Below are 15,759 nucleotides of genomic sequence, written 5' to 3' on the forward strand. Positions count from 1 at the left end.
CTCTGCATATAAGTTAAATAAGCAGGGTGACAAAATACAGCCTTGACATACTCCTTTCCCAATTTTGAACTAGTCCATTGTTCCATGTCCGGTTCCAACTGTTGCTTCTTGACCTGCATACAGGGTTCTCAGGAGACAGGTAAGGTGATCTGGTATTCCCATTTCTTTAAGAATTTTTCCACAGTTTGTTATGATCCACATAGTTAAAGGCTTTAACATAGTCAGTGAAGCATAAGTAGGTGTTTTTCTGGCATTCCCTTGCTTTTTCTATGATCGAATGGATGCTGGCAATTTGGTCTCTGATTCCTCTGCCTTTTCTAAATCCAGCTTGTACATCTGGAAGTTCTTGGCTCATGTACTGCTAAAGCCTAGCTTGAAGAATATTGAGCATTATCTTGCTAGCATGTGAAATGAGTGCAATTGTACACTAGTTTGAACATTCTTTGACGTTGCCTTTCTTTAGAATGAAAACTGACATATTCCAGTCCTGTGGCCACTGCTGAGTTTTCCAAATTTGCTGGCATACTGAGTGCAGCATTTCAACAGTGTCATCTTTTAGGATTTTAAATAGCTCAGCTGGAATTCCATCACTTCCACTAGCTTTGTTCATAGTGATACTTCCTAAGGCCTGTTGGACTTCACCCTCCAGGATGTCTGGCTCTAGGTCAGTGACCACACCATCATGGTTATCTGGGTCATTAAGACCTTTTTTGTAGAGTTTTGTGTATTCTTGCCACCTCTTCTTTATCTCTTCTGCTTCTGTTACGTTCTTCTGTTAGGTTTCTGTCCTTTGTTGTGCCATCCTTGAATGAAATGTTCCCTTGGTATCTCCAATTTTCTTGAAGAGATCTCAGTCTTTCCCATTCTATTGTTTTCCTCTATTTCTTTGCATTGCTCACTTAAGAAGGGTTTCTTATCTCTCCTTGCTCTTCTCTGGAACTCTGCAATCAGTTGGGTATCTTTTCCTTTCTCCTTTGCCTTTTGCTTCTCTTCTCTTGGCTATTTGTAAGGCCTCCTCAGACAACCACAGCATTGCCTTCTTGAATTTCTTTTTCTTTGGTCACTGCCTCCTGTACAGTGTTATGAACCTCTGTCCATAGTTTTTCAGGCCCTCTGTCTCCCAGATCTAATCCTTTGAATCTATTCATTACCTCTACTCTGTAATCATAAGGGGTTTCATTTAGGTCATACCTGAATGGCCTAGTGGTTTTCCCTACTTTCTTCAATTTAAGCCTGAATTTTGCAATAAGGAGCTGATAATCTGAGCTACAGTCAGCTCCCAGTCTTGTTTTTGCTGACTATATAGAGCTTCTCCATCTTCAGCTGCAAAGGATATAATCAATCTTATTTCAGTATTGACCATCTGCTGATGTCCACATGTAGTCATCTTTTGTGTTGTTGAAAAGGGTGTTTGCTATGACCAGTGCTGCTATGACCAGTGCATTCTCTTGGCAAAGCTTTGTTAGCCTTTACCTGTTTCATTTTGTACTCCAAGGCCAAACTTGCCCGTTACTCCAGGTGTTTCTTGACTTCCTCCTTTTGCATTCCAGTCCCCTATGAAGAAAAGGACATGTTTTTTGGTGTTAGTCCTACAAGGTCTTGTAAGGTTTTCATAAGGTTCAGCTTCTTTGGCATCAGTGGTTGGGGCATAGACTTGGATGACTGTGATGTTGAACGGTTTGCCTTGGAAACAAAATAATCAGTAGGAATTATTGAGTGTTTATGTTAAGCCCCACATGAATTGCCTCATGTACTTTTCCCAGTAACTCTATGAAGCAAATACCATCATTAGTCTCACTGTACACATGAGGATCCTAAAACACAGAGAAGTTAAGAAACTTCCCTGAGATAACACAGTTGGGGAGTCAGTCTGAGTTGCTGATGCCATACAAGCTATTATCCATAATGCTACACTTCCTTCTAAGGACTGTCTGAGGATTTGCATTTATTTCACTGTTAGCAAATGCAGAAAAGGTAATTTTTTAAAAAAGAAGTTCAGTGTTCAAATTTATAAGAACAGTTGTCCTGCCAGAAAGAAAGCAAAAATGAAGCATAAAATAAAATGTTAGTAGCTCAGATTTTCTTCAGTAAATAGTTAAATGAGCTTCATCAGATTATTTAAAATTTTAACATTCTCCTCTCTCCGTCTGAAGAGTAATGTGTAAGTCCTTATCCTCGCTGCATAAATGATTTTATGAAGTGTCATGTTATTTATGAAACCTTTATAATCTAAGGGAAGACAGAAAAAACATGAGTCTGTTAGTTGGCTTAAATTTTGCGAGACCTCTTATGGCCTCAGAAGGGGAGAAATCAGCTCAGAAGTCTGTCACTCTTGGGTGGATGTAGGCTTATTATGCTTTATTTTTTATCACTTCAAGTTGAACATAGCCAGCTACAACAGTGTCAGTTCTGTGGGAGCCTAAAGCTTAGTATAGGACTCCTTTCCTCCCCAAACTCCTAATCTACCAGCTCACTGAAGAGATTTTAAGTGCAAGGCTATATAGGCAACCACTTCTCAAAGCCCAGCCTCGTAAAGCATTTGGCCTGAAAGAAAAGAAACTCAAGGAGTTAGATGCCAGTTGGCCAGAGTTACTATTATATTTTTCTTGAAGGAATGGCGAAGTGGTGGGTTGGAAGTGGGATACAGCCTTGGGTTTACCTGAGAGGCTGTGTGGTGAAGTTCTAAAGCAGGGTACCATCCAGCCATTTAATAGTTTGATGATACTTCCTTAGCTCTCCAGACTCTTGACACTGCAGTTTCCTCCTGTGTCAAATGGGGAGAATGATACTCATCTTATTAGGACTGAATAGCACAGTTCAGCTTCCCAAACTTGAGCCATGAGCATATATCACTGTATCAGTCAGGGCAACTTGGAGGAAGGTTTAGTAAAAGGATCTGTTACAAAAGCATGGGCAAGGTTCAAAGAAAGCAGCTAAGGGACAATGCAAGGACCCAGGACTGGCAGTTGTGGGGAGCTCTGATCATGCCAGGCTTGAAGAAGGCAAGAGAGGCAAACATGGGCTTTACTGGGGAGTGTTTAGAAAAGGCTACAAGACTGGGGCTCAGGCAGCCGGCAGCAACACCCAAGGGAGAGCAAGCAGGAGACTGAAGCAGTCACCAGCCTCACTCTTCTCCACCGCCCCCCATCTCCTGCTGGGACTCCCCATTGGCTGAACCCAGCTAGAAGCAAGGGAGCCCACCAGCCTTCCGGGAGGAGGACTGAGGAGAATGGGTGGATGGGGCACAGCAAATGGAACCCCATCTGCTCACCGCCTCTATTAGCATTTTTCCCATTTCTCTTTTCAGCACAACCCTCTTTCCCCCTTTAACAGAACCCCCTTAGTAACTGAAATACAGTTACTTTAAAAAGGTGACTTTTACATTTCATCCTAAGCAGAGATACCTGTGAAATCCCAGATTGGATGTGCTGGGCTTTTCTCTGTAACATATACGTTGGGGAGCTCTGCCGCAGTTCAGTACTTGAAATACGGTAAAGACTCAGTAAAGTCACAGATGAGTGTGCAGTGGAGCACACTGTGCACATTGAAACTAGCTTTTACAAACATATATTACTATTAACAATGTACTCTTTTTCCCAATGTATTTTCTAATTGGAGATGGCTATTTATAGAAAAGATGATAGAATTTTGTATATACTTTTTATAAATGGCCCACGTTAATGAATTTGATTGTGGCCCATTGGTTTTTCATTAGATTCTTTTGGTTTCTCAGGGCAAACAAGTAAATTATCTGGGAATGTTGATAAGTTTTTCCACTTTTTGCTGTTTAAGGTCTTACCATAGTGGCTAGAACCTACAGGGCAGTGTTCAATGACCGTGAATAATACATGGTGATATCAGGACTTCTTTGTTTCTTCCTTGCTATAATGAAATGCTTCTAATTCTTGTGTTGCTTGTTTGGTAAGGTTAGACATGATGTTGGCTGTTGGCTTATGAGAGAGATTCTTTATCTTGTTAAGGAAGTGTCTGTATAGTCTTAGTTGGCTAAGGATTATTATTAATATCAAGAATGGGCATTATGTCTTAAGAAATACTTCTTAGATGTCTGTTGAGACTTTAGAATCCTAGAATAAATTCTGCTGGATTAAGATGTTTAATTCTTTTAGTATATTGTTCTACAATTTTTTTTCTAGAAGAGTTCCATCTTGGTGGGACTAAAGGAGGGTTTATATGCCTAAAATAATTTTCTGGATTTTGAGGAACTAAATAAAGTGCATACGATTAAAATTTTTTCTGATAAAAATATGTAAAATTGTATATTATTCATATAATGATATTTAAAATAATATTGTATGAGAAGTATTATACTTGTAGGCTCCAAACAAAATGGGAGCATTCCCCAATAGTCTGTAGGTCACTGAGTCTCCCTTTACCTCCAGTACTTTAGCAGTTTCTCGAAGGATATAGAGGCTGAAAAGTTGGAAGATTCTGGGTATTCAGTATGAATACCCAGCTGAATATTCAAGATAGAATTCCTAGCAGAGATGAACTGAGCCTTTGCAGATCTGCCCCTGTTTCTGAAACTAGACCCAACATAAGACTTTGTCTTTACTTAGGGTAGGTAAATTTAGCCCAGTATGAGCAGCACAACTAACTAAACAAGTGAGAAGCCAAAATACAAGAAAGTTAAGCATATGTCGTAACATATGTGGGATGGGGGAACACTCTAGACTTGTAATCTGCATAAATCCTGGCCACCCTGATGTCCATCTCAGCTCAGTGCTACATCCGCAAGAAACAACACTCCAGCAACACAAAATAACTAAAAAGCTATTTAAATTTTTTGTGTCATATCAACAAAACGTAAAGAAGGACTCACATTTGTAGCACATAGCAATCTTCTTCCCTTATCTTTCTCCCCCAAACTCCATTTCCTTTCAGCCCAAAATTTGCTCCTCTTTTTCCCAGCATCTCTCTCCCAGTGTCTCCAACTCAGTCTGACTTGGCCTTTGTCCTCCCTCCTCTTCTAGATCCATTCTTTTCTTTGCCCTTCTCATTGTGAAGCAGTTAAGTTCTTTTCGGTTCCGTGCCTCACCCATTGCCCAGATCTGCACATTAAGGCCCAAGAACTATCAGGCAAAGGCAAACCTTTAGTGGGCAGGATTTTCATTGTGTTTTGTTTTCCTCTCACACACGCAGAGACCAAATTCCCAAGCATTTCCCCAAAGCTCTGCTTTCCTGGGGCTTTCATTTTCCTCTCCCAGTGAATGGTTCACCATGTTCTAATCTAATCTCCCTACCCCCACTAATTTGATGACAGAACTAATAAACAACAAAGATGTCAAGAGCAGGGAGACAGAGAGACCTGGGTAGCCCAGGACCTGGGAAAGGAACTCTGTGAGTAATGGAGGGTTGGGTCTGTTGGCAAAATTATGGTCACAAAAAGTGCCATCTCTTCTATTTGGCCTGGTTCCTCTGAAGCTGAAGTTTCCCCCAAAGTATTATTAAGGCCTCAAGAAAGAGGTACAGGAAGAACAAGGCAGCATTAAGCTGTCTTTCTGTTTCTTAAAGCTGGAGGGTTTTCCACGGCTGAGATGCGGGGAGATAGAGGAGGAGGGTCGGCCCTCCCAGCCTGGGGCAGTCCGGCCCTTGCCCTCTGCCACCAGCTCCGTCTCTAAAGCCCAGACACCCCCTCCAGCAGAGTGACGAGCCTATTTTTAAAAGACCAGGCATACTCTGAATGAATAATGACTTCTCTTTTTCTCTACCCAGTGCCAATCAGTGACTCATCAACCATTTTCTAAATGACTATGTTTTCATTCCCCAGTTTCCTTCGCACTGCGATATTAGAGAAGATTAAATGCAGCCCCTAGTTGCCTCTGCTTTTCTGCGTCTTGTTTTAGAGATGGTAATGCCCCCAAAATAGAAGTGTTTCATTGAATGCTGATCATTTAGTGACAAGTGAAAACACACATACACACACCCCCACACACACCCACACACCCTGCAGTGTTAGGGAAAGCTCTGTAGGACTTCTGGGAGGACATTAGGTAAAAGAGAAGAAAGTGAAGTCTTGGACTATGAAAAATGTGATATCTCAACAGGAACCCATCCCCTGCCCCCCACATCACTCCCTGATTTCAGGCCACAGCCCTTTATCACAGACCCCAGCTACACGTTGTCCAGCCACCTTCTACTCCATGCCGTCCTCTGCCCAATGTTTATTTTCTTTTATGAGCTCTTCTGCTTTCCCCCTCCACCCTGGCACCTCTTCTTGTCCCCTGATAGTAACTTTTCTAGTTCCCTGTGGTCCTGTTAGCACCCTTCCCCCAGGAAAACTCTGCTTCTTTGCCAGGGTGTTCTCTACTTATTCCTATATGTGGCTGTTTTCAGAATGAGGCTTGTCTGTCACCCCAAGAGTGAAGAGAGAGTTTGGATGGTGACTATAAACCCATCATCATTTCTGAGATAAACTCTGCCTGTCCTGCTGCCGACGGGCTGGGGTCTTCTCTTTACACACACACTCTCACACACACAAACGTCAAAAAAACCCAATACAAGTTTCTCCACTATCTGAAAGTAGAGTGTTCCTATGAAAACTTTCAGGAAGCAATGACCTTCAAACACATCTTGCTATGGGATGCACCCAATAAATCGAGATAAAGCCCAGATGTTCCCAGACCTGGGTAAAAGCCTGACGACTGGCTGCTGAGATGCTGAGCACAGGTCCCAAGGAGGAGTGTGGCAGCGACCCTCTCACCTCTGGGGGTGCTTGCTGCCTCTGTAACCTGCTCCTTGCAAAACAAACGCTGAGCACTATTTCCCCTTTTTGCCTTTTCTTGTAAAAGTGAGAATCTCTTTGGATTTCTTTTGGTTAGGGAATACAGGTGTGGATGTATGTCTTTTGTAAAAGCAAAGTGGCCTAAGGTGAACTTCCCAAAGCGGGGCATGGTGGTGGGGGGAAGTGGGGTGCCTTCCTGCTCTGTGGCCTGGGTGCTCTGTGGATTATGTCAACATGGTTCCCTTGTGCAGAAACTTCCAGCTACGTCTAAATTATTGAGAGTTCTGGAAGTAGATCAAAAGGTGGGAGGACTGTGAGGTCCAGACATCGATTCTGCTCAGTCACCTCTTTGGGCTGACTGTCCCTTGACCTAAGGTCACTGCTTCTTTTAGGGAAGCCTGTGTGACCGTCTTCTCCAGGTAACTTCTCTCCCATCAAACCTGTAAGCCTGTGGATGGTAACAGCTCTGCTGCCTCTTGTTCTGAGTTCCTGCACTTTCCCACCCACTGCCATTGGCCCTCTGTGAAAGAACCCTCTGCAAATCATCCTCATTGGAATATCCCGTCTGTTCCCTGCTGGGACCCTGACTGGCCCTATCCTCCTCTCTTCTCCATTCCCATCCCACCTCTTGGCCCTGTTTTGCTCTGATTTTTCTCTCGCCTCCTGCAGCATCTTCTGCCCTCCTCAGGCAGTGGTCTGAGTGGGAGTTACATGAACATCAGTTGGCCAGCATACACTTGCTGGAAAGGAAGGCTAAGGACTGATTTGGAGCTGGATTATTGACTGTGTCCTCAAACCCTCCGCATTATAATCTACTTGTTCTAAGCCTGTGGGGCTTCTTCCTCTGTGAACCATTCTAGGATCATTTAAGGCCACAGGATATCTATAGCAACTGAATCTCAATAGTCATAATCATCATAACCATCATCATGGCTGCCAGTTGCTGATTGCCAACTCTGAACCAGGCACTGTGCCTGGTGTTCTGCCTCTGTACATCAAATGGAAGTTTCCATCTCACTCCTCAGGGTTGCTTCCCCATGGTATATGGGAAAGGGACGGATTGATTCCCAGCCCCATCTCAAGTTGTCCACCCCTACACCCCTATCACTCCACTTCTCTGTGTATTACTCCCAACTCCACCAGGAGGCGTTACAAACATCCCCAAGGATAGACGTCCGGCTCTGAGATGGACCTTCCTCTTGGTAAGTTGCTGTTCCCTCTGCAAGGATCCCTGGGAGCTTCAGGAAGTAACTGGGAGTCCCAGCTCTCACTTTCCTCCCTTGCACAGGTACACCCTTATGTGGGGCTCTCAGTCTGTGCTCAAGGTTGGAGGAGCAGTAAGGGGGGAACAAACATATGTGAAGGAAAGACTGGAACCTCAGAAACACACGAGAAGTTGAAGTTTTCTCGGAGAGGGTAGAAACACTTAGAGGAAGACCTCAGTTCCTCAGCTTGCCCTTGCCCTCTCTCCTTCCACATGCGCCTCCCGCCTTTTGGAAATGTTTATCCACTGGAGCTGTTCTCACCCAGGATACATTCCTTTCTCCAAGCAGGACCTTGCCCCCAGCGTGACTCAGTCAAGCAGTGGTGTTCTGTCCACCGGTCCTTCAGAGCTGCCCCCCAGGAGAGGGACATACATGTGTTTACTTTTCAGATTATCCAACAGTAGGTGTGGATCTTGTTTCTCTCTTTCCCTACCGCTCTCCACTCCCCGGCATGTGGCTTCAGGCTCTTTAGTGGCCTCACCTTTAGCGATATAAAAACCCAGCCCAGGTCCGGAAATGACCTCTTGTGAGAATCACTGCATTTCTCAGCTAGGGTCCCGCCTCTGCCCTGAGATCTGTCTGAGATGGCAGTTGCTTCCATTGCCCCAGTTTCATATGCTTTAGCTCTAGACCCCTACAACCTTCTGGGTTGGCTATGATTCTTCTCTCACATTCTGCCCTAAGTGAATGACCCTCAATCTTGGGACCTAGGAATTGGCCTTCTTCCCTTTCTCTCTCACTCCTCTATCATGTCCATCACCAAGTCCTGGAGATATTATCTCCTTGACTTTTTCTTATTGGCTTTCCTGAGATCTCAGATGGTAAGGAATCTGCCTGCAATGCAGGAGACCCAGGTTCAATCCCTGGGTCGGGAGGATCAGGAAATGGCAACCCACTCCAGTATTCTTGCCTGGGAAATCCCACTGGCAGAGGAGCCTGGCAGGCTGCAGTACATGGGGTTGCAAAGAGTCGGACACGGCTGAGCGACTGAACCACATGTGCCTCTCTCCTTTCCCCACCTTCTCCACCCCTCCTCCTACTCTCTTCATATTGACTGCCAGACCCTCTTGTTATCTTCCCACCCTTTTTTATGATGTTGCTCTTTCATTTTCACTCCCTTAACTAAACTATAAGCTCCACAAGGGCAGGGAGTCTGTCCATCGAATTCACGGCTGTACCTCTGGTGTCCTGCCTGGTGTCCGGCAGATAGTAGGCACTCAATACTCATTTGCTGAATGAATAAATAAATTATTGAGTCCAATTCACTTACCTTGGAGGCTGTAGAGATAAAGTCCCTAGCACTATCTTGCATACAACAAGCTGCGAAGGAATACCTATTGGATAAATGAAAAGTTCTTTGGCTCAAGGTCACAGAGCTAATTAGTGACAGTACTTAAGTCAAATCTTGTAACTCCAGTTGATTCTTAGCCTTGGTTGAATCTTAGAAACATCTAGGGGGTTTAAACAATTCTCATCTCCAGGCTGCACCCTGGACCATTTAGACCAGACCTTTAGTGGAATTGGTGATAGGAAGCCAGGTAGCGATCATTTTCAATGCTTCCTAGGTGATTCCAACGTGCAGACAAGGTTGAGAACCACATAAAACCCTGAAGTAGACCCAAGGAGAAGGCAATGGCACCCCACTCCAGTGCTCTTGCCTGGAAAATCCCATGGACGAAGGAGCATGGTAGGCTGCAGTCCATGAGGTCATGAAGAGTCGGACACGACTGTGTGACTTCACTTTCACTTTTCACTTTCATGCATTGGAGAAGGAAATGGCAACCCACTCCAGTGTTCTTGCCTGGAGAATCCCAGGGACGGGGGAGCCTGGTGGGCTGCCGTCTATGGGGTCGCACAGAGTTGGACACGACTGAAGCGACTTAGCGGCAGCAGCAGACCCAAGGTAACCCCCTGTTTCTCATCCTGCATCTAATAGAGCATTTTTGAGAAAAATTAAAAACCTTACTGAATGGACTGAACCCTGGATTCACATGTGAAGAAATAACGGTAGCTGGGGGAGAAGGGGAGCATACCCTCATGTTGGCTTGGGATCACACCATGGTAAGAAGCAGTGTGTACTCATTTTCAGAAGTGTATCCTGAAGACAGAAAAGTGGTCTTGTAAGGTGGGTGGAGGTACTGGAAGAAGTAGTGGGAATGTGTTTGGGACCGTTTACCTCCTGGGAAGCTGTTGCCTAATAATCCTCTGAGACCACAGAAGAGTAACTCCAGAGAGTTAGTCCAGTTCAGTTCAGTTGCTCAGTTGTGTCCCACTCTTGCCTTGAGACCCCAGAGTTAGGAAGGATCCTTTTGTTTGCATCATTTGAAATGGACAAACCTCCAGGCATGTTTTCCAAGGAAATTGGTTTAGACAGTTATGGAGAAAAGGCTAGAGGAGTCATTTCCTCCTTGGAAAACATCATACTGGAGATAGCAGTACTTGATGGTTCATTTCATCCCCAAATCACCAAGCTCTTTTGTTGTGGCTTATTTTCAGAACTGTTGTATGTAAAGATGAGAATTATGACTTGAAAGAGAAGCAAGAAAAGAAAGGATGAGTAGTTTGCCCAAGGAATGTCACTGAAGTCACCGAGAGAGTACTGTTTTCTGAGATTCTGATTCTGAGTCCCAGGCTCTACCCTTTGGATCCTACCCTAAGCATGGAGGGCTAACTTCATACCAGTTGAAATCCTTACAGTGACAACTTTTTAGACTCATTACAGGAGTTCTTAAAATGTGAGGAAAGAGGAAAGTAAACCACCATTCAATACAAAGATTTGAATTTGCTTTTGTCTATTTACAACATATATAATAAATAAATGTCAGCATTGATATATAAAGAACTCATATAAAGTATTAAGTTTGGTTTTATAACTCAGTATAATGTTTAATCAAAATGCTATCTTTAAAAAATAGATCCAAACCTCTATTTACAAAAAATCGCCCAGGGGGATTTTGCAGAGTTTTGGCAGTGCATGGGCAGACCTGTCAATTAGTTCTAGGTTTTAGCTACTCGGTTGGCATCTGTGGGAGAAAGAGATGAAGGAGGAAAAAAGGTCATATGAATTTCAGGGCTTTAATAAGACGGAATCCCATGTTTTGGGTAGGAAAAAACACAGCAGTTATTATAAAGTTGATGAGTTAGTTTCTCCAAATGGAAACTCAGTTTGGGTATCTTATCTTTCAGATCATGGTTCTCTCTGGTTATCTTCATTTATGCACTGCTTTGTGCTTGTGGTCTAGACTCTGTCTACAATGTGCATGCATTTCATGGGCTTTAACATTGAAGACATAAAGCAGCATGGAATAGCTCAGCTTGGATTAATATTGAACACCAGTGGTTGGAAACATGTAGTTTTAGAATTGAAAGGGTCATTTAGTTCATTTCCTTCCCTCTAAGTAACTGAATGTTTAAACACCAGATGTTGAGGTGAGAGACATTCTAATATATCTCTAAAGCTGGAGATTCCATAAACTCAGCTCAGAGTTTTTCCAGTCAAGAGACTTGTTCATCTCACATCTTGTGTACTTTTTTCCTTGAGTAAGTCCATTACTACTTGTTCCAAAAAATACAGTATGACACGACAGGTTCTAGGAGAGAGGAAGGCACTTAAGGACTGTTATCTGACTACCTACTAATATAATGGCTGATAAATCAAGGGCCCCAGGCATGCTACAGCTCACAGATCAACTTAGGACAAGATAGTCACAGTTATTCAGATCATGTGCAACTCGAGATCAACTTGTTTTAGTATTTCCATCTCATGGATACTTCAACCACTTTGAAAATAACCTGCCATCTTTTCAGTCCCTTAAAATGTTAAAGTCATTTTATCTTTTTTTGTGTAGTGAATGATGAAATATCTGAGTTTAAGCAAATACTGTTTAATTTGAGATTAACAGATAATTCAAACTTATACTAGGAAATTCATCTTAATGCAATTTTAACACTTAGAAAAGCTATAAAGATAAATTCTGATATTTTTATACTCGACAGGTGACACAATTTATTTACCTTTAAGTTGTTTATATAAGAATGTCAACAAATTCATTTTAAATTGACATATTATTTCCTATGTGGTCTTAGACTGAATGTATATTAAAGTTTAGTGCAAATTTAAATTTATGTTCAAGCATCAAAATAGACAAAAACTATTTTCATGACATAATGTTAATAATTCTTTCATTTTGTGCTTTTTATTGACACATTGGGGAGTTTTAAAAATAATATGAAATGGTACTTGGAGGTAAGGTCTTTGGGAAGTGATATGGTTAACCTGAGGTCATGAGGGTGGAGCCCCCATGATGGGAAATCAACCCTGAACGTTCATTGGAAGGACTGATGCTGAAGCTCCAATACTTTGGCCACCTGATGCAAAGAACTGACTCATTAGAAAAGACCCTGGTGCTGGGAAAGACTGAAGGCAAAAGGAGAAGAGGGCGGCAGAGGATGAAATGGTTGGATGGCATCACCGATGCAATAGACATGAACTTGGGCAAGCTCTGGGGAGATGGTGAAGGACAGGGAAGTCTGGCATGCTATAGTCCATGGGATTGCAAAGAGTCAGACACAACTGAGTGACTGAACAACAACAGAGGAAGAGAAGGGCTTCCCTGGTGGCTCAGATGGTAAAGAATCTGCTTGCAATGCAGAAGACCTGGGTTTGATCCCTGGGTCGGGAAGATCCCTTGGAGAAGGGAATGGCTCCCCACTCCAGTAGGAAGAGAAAGAGACCAAATAGCCCTTTTCTTTCCACCATATGAGGACACACTTAGAAGGCAGCCTACAGATCAGGAAAAGGTTCGTCACCAGAACCCAACCATGCTTGCACCCTTATCTCAGACTCTCAGCCTCCAGAACTGTGAGAATACATTTCTGTTGTTCAAGTCCCCCAGCCTTTAGTATTTTGTTATGGAAGCCTGAGCAGACCAAGACAAAATATGAAATATTTGGTGCTATTGTTTATAACAAATCACAGTATGGATAGTATTTATTCCCAACAAATGCAAAATGGGTATAATCGTCATGATACTTTTAACATTAGTTTCTGAGGTACCAGCCGTATCCTAATGTGTACCTAAGATATGAAATCAGTTGAATACTGATCTAGAGGAGATTTTCATAACTTTTCTTGTTTTTATACTTTTCATGACATTCTTCTTCAGTATTCAGAAGCTTTATGCATCTTTTCTTATCTGCTGATCAGTTGAAGGTGAAAGATTAATGGCTTGTTATTAGAGATGGTGGGGGACCAGGGGGCCTGGCATGCTACAGTCCATGGGGTTGCAAAGAGTCAGACATGCCTTAGCAACTGAACAACAGCAACAATTTATTAGAACAATTAGGGTGTTGTACTGGTCAGAACCAACATGGTAGCTAGCTGTATTTAGTTGAATGATAATAAGCTCTGAGTTATAAGTCAGCCCCTCTAATTTCTATGAACCTTAATTAAAATGAGAAAGTGGTCAGATGGTTTGTTCAAGCAGGGGAAATGAAAAAATTATACTCTTTATCAACGAAAGAAAAATGGAAGCAGATCCTGTCATACGTGGTGTTCTCAGCAGCAGAGCCTGAGGAAGGGAACGTTTGGTGCAGATGATGTCATGAGAGAGAGCTCTCGGGGATTAGTGGGTGAGGGAAGCAGGGCTGGCAGGGGAAGGAGCTGAGCAAAGATGTAGATAGATTCAGGCACAAGGCAGCCTCAGCCTGATACCACAAAGAGCTCTGGGGTGTGGATAGCAGCACAGAGAGTGTTCCACCCTGTACCACTGAGTCGTTGGCCCTGCCTGCCCTTCCAGAGGGATGTAACCTCCCGGGTAGCCTGAGTGGGACACAGGAAATCCTCCGGAGCAGGTGGCAACTGTGAGCAGCCCATGTCTACAGCCGTGTGAAGCTGAGTGCTCCAGCCAGGTGAAGGCGTTCTGCAAGGGACTCTGCATCACCTGCTACAGACATCATTTCTTTTTTATTATTTTAAGTATATGAACCCAGTAGAATCATCTTTTTTCCTTCCACTTTTATTGAGGTATAATTGACATATAGAATCTTATATGTTTAAGATGTACTGCATCATAATTTGATTTACAACCATCACGAAATGATTATCGCAATAAGTTTAGTGAACATCTGTCATCTCATATAGATACAAAATTAAAGAAATAGAAAAGCAGAGTCTTTTTCTTGTGATGAGAACTCTTGGGATTTACTCTGACAACTTTCATATGTAACATACAGCAATGTTAATTATATTTGTCATGTTCTACATGACATCTGTAGTACTTCTTTATCTTAGAACTGGACTAGCACCATGTTTTGAATATGTAAACTGTTTGTTATTGGACAATGATGATTTAATGCTGTTTAACTGGAAGGGAAACACCTTAAGGGCATGTCTTTGTTTTGTTTAATTCAAAGGCGATTCCTTGGTTCCCAGAATAGTCACAAACACATAGTAGGTATTTGTTGCATGACATCTGTGGAATGAATGAATGAGGAAGATCCAGAGCTCTGGTGCTGGACTGTTGGAGCAATGCTTTTGTAAGGAACTGGGACTCCTGTTAATCAGAGCTACATCTGACCACGTGTAGTAACTGACTTGCATAGAGGGTTATTTTTTTCACAATGCAAGAAATCTGCAGGTTCGATGCACGGTACTGGATGCTTGGGGCTGGTGCAATGGGACGACCCAGAGGGAGGGTAGGGGAGGGAGGAGGGAGGAGGGTTCAGGATGGGGAACACATGTATACCTGTGGCGGATTCATTTCGATATTTGGCAAAACTAATACAATATTGTAAAGTTTAAAAATAAAATCAAATTAAAAAAAATAAAAAATAAAACAAAAACAAACAAAAAAGAAATCTGGAGTGGGGGATGCCAGGCCTGGGGCATCACTCTGCTCTGTTATTTACACTCCAAGAGGCTTACGCCTTTGCTTTCATCTTTGCGTCCATCACAGTGGCAGGACAGCCCTTCCCTCTCAGCCTCCAGTCTACTCCCCAGGGCCAAAGACGAGAAGGGAAGTCTTTATCCAGAACTGCGTCATCTGGACCATCCTGAATGCAAGGGAGTCTAGGATGGGGAGCAGACTGGCTGCTGCCATTGCCACCCGGAACACAATGGAGATGCTGTTAGAAAAGGAGAAGGGGTTAGTGGGGAGGCAGATGACTGTGTCTGTCACAGTAGCAAACCTGAGCAAGGCTACAGGTGGTTAAAAATGAACACTGTCTCTCCTAAGGGCAAAGAAAGGCAAAATTCAAAGAAAAATGGAAAATGATTTAAAACCCTCAAATCCTTTTTTCTCTTTTTCTCCTTCCCCATCCATTTTCTGATGACTTTCATAGCAACCAGGGTTCAGCTTCTTCCCAAATCCCACAGGAAATACTTGAAAGTGAATGTCGCTCAGTGGTGTCTGATTCTTTGCGACCCCATGGACTGTACAGTCCATGTAATTCTCCAAGCCAGAATACTGGAATGGGTAGCTTTTCCTTCTTCCAGGGGATCTTCCCAACCCAGGGATCAAACCCAGGTCTTTGATCAAACCCTCATTGTAGGCGCATTCTTTATCAGCTGAACCACAAGGGAAGCCCAGGAAATACTTGAGACATGTTTCAAAACAAATCAAAATGAGCCTGTAACCCAGGCACTTGCTTACCACTTTTTTTTTCCAACAGAATTCTTGGATAACTATTTTATTTTTCACTTAGTGGCCTGATATTCCGTCTGTACCCTAGTGAGTGTGGACGATGATCACC

General features: G+C 43.0%; 1 protein-coding gene across 10 annotated transcripts in view; it reads left to right on the plus strand.

Annotated features, from left to right (window-relative positions):
- The window catches only part of NHS (NHS actin remodeling regulator), a 502,026-nt gene that overhangs the window by 133,881 nt on the left and 352,386 nt on the right, over positions 1-15,759 (plus strand). The gene's annotated exons all lie outside the window — the stretch shown is intronic.

This window comes from Bos grunniens, chromosome X (assembly GCF_055505025.1).
Source record: "Bos grunniens cultivar Pamir isolate PY7600 chromosome X, Bosgru_T2T1.0, whole genome shotgun sequence".
Classification (NCBI taxonomy): Eukaryota; Metazoa; Chordata; class Mammalia; order Artiodactyla; family Bovidae; genus Bos; species Bos grunniens.